The sequence below is a fragment of the Lontra canadensis genome, unplaced genomic scaffold (genome assembly GCF_010015895.1).
Source record: "Lontra canadensis isolate GAN:19392208 unplaced genomic scaffold, GSC_riverotter_1.0 scaffold107, whole genome shotgun sequence".
Taxonomy (NCBI): domain Eukaryota; kingdom Metazoa; phylum Chordata; class Mammalia; order Carnivora; family Mustelidae; genus Lontra; species Lontra canadensis.
In genome coordinates, this window is record NW_022631101.1 from 5,270,450 (window position 1) to 5,271,798 (window position 1,349).

General features: G+C 57.1%; 1 pseudogene; it reads left to right on the forward strand.

Annotated features, from left to right (window-relative positions):
• The first annotated feature begins 415 nt into the window (after nt 1–415).
• LOC116855917 overlaps nt 416–1,349 on the forward strand; it is a 1,937-nt pseudogene continuing 1,003 nt past the window's right edge.

Sequence of the window (1,349 nt, forward strand, 5' to 3'; positions counted from 1 at the left end):
AAAGAGCGGGGGAAGCAGGCTCCCTGCTGAACAGAGAGCCCAATGCGGGACTCGATCCCAGGACCCTGAGATCATGACCTGAGCCAAAGGCAGAGGCTTAACCCACTGAGCCACCCAGGCGCCCGCTTAACACTGGCTTCTAAATCCCCTTCCTCTTTTCTGAGCCAACACCTCCACCAAAGCCAGCTGTCCCCCAGTCCAGGAACTCCAGATCACTGCAAAAACAGCTGACCTGCACACCACAAGTTTCTCCAGATGCTGCCTTGTTTTCTTCTGATTCCTGGGGTGCAGTCTGTCTCAGCAGAATGTCTTCCCAGGCAGGACCCATCACCAACCCAATTAAGGGACTGCAGGAAAATCACAGACCTTTTCTGAACCCCTTGCCGATCTCCCCAGAACCTCAGCCCTGCTCTTCTGCGGCCCATGTCCCTCTCCTAACCTAGACCCTCCCAGCCCCATCATCTCCTCCCGCCTGCCCTGACCCAGCATCCCTCTGCAGGTGCTGTGGCTCCCATCCAGTCCCAGATGAGTGGAGGCTCAGAGTGTAATAATTTCCAACCCTGGCTGTCGCTTGTGTACAATTTCAGCAGTGTCAGGTGCGGGGGTGTCCTGGTGCACCCACAGTGGGTGCTCACAGCTGCCCAGTGCATGTACAAGTGAGTCTGAGCATGGGGTCTGGGAGGGGGTGTCTGTGCTCCCACAGGAATAAGCAACTGGGTACAGACCCTGGGTTCACCTCAGGGGAGGCTGGGGGGTTGAGGGAAACAAAGATGGTACTGGTCTGGGGCCCATGGAGAGTGGCAGGGACCACCCCAGGAAAGACCTCCCATGGCAGCCTGTGTCTCTGTGTCTCTCTCTGTAACTATCTTCCTGTCTCCCCGCCCTGTGTCTCTGTCTCTCAGTCACTGGCTCTGTAGTGTATCTGTCTGTCTATGATTTATCCCTGTCTCCCTCCCTCTCCTGTCTCAGGGTCTCTGTGTGTCTCCCTGTGTCTGTCCACCTCTGGGTCCCTCAGCTGCATCCCTGTCACTGTAGGTCTCATCCTCCATGCCTCTGCCCCATCTGTCTCTTTGGGTCTTTGCCACGCTCCCTTTCCCCCATTGCTGCTGAGCACCCCCAGGATGGAACTGAAGGAGACCCCCAGAGAAAAGGAAGGGATTCTCCTGATGTATGTGTGTGTGTGTGTGTGTGTGTGTGTGTGTGTGTGTGCTTCTCATGTGCCCAGCCCCTCCCTCCAGGACAATGATGCACTCTAGGGGACACAGGGAAGGGCTGGTTTCAGCTGGAGTCTGGTGGGGGGCCCTGGAGGAAGGAGGAGAAGGAGGAGAAAGAGGAGGCCAAAGAGGGGG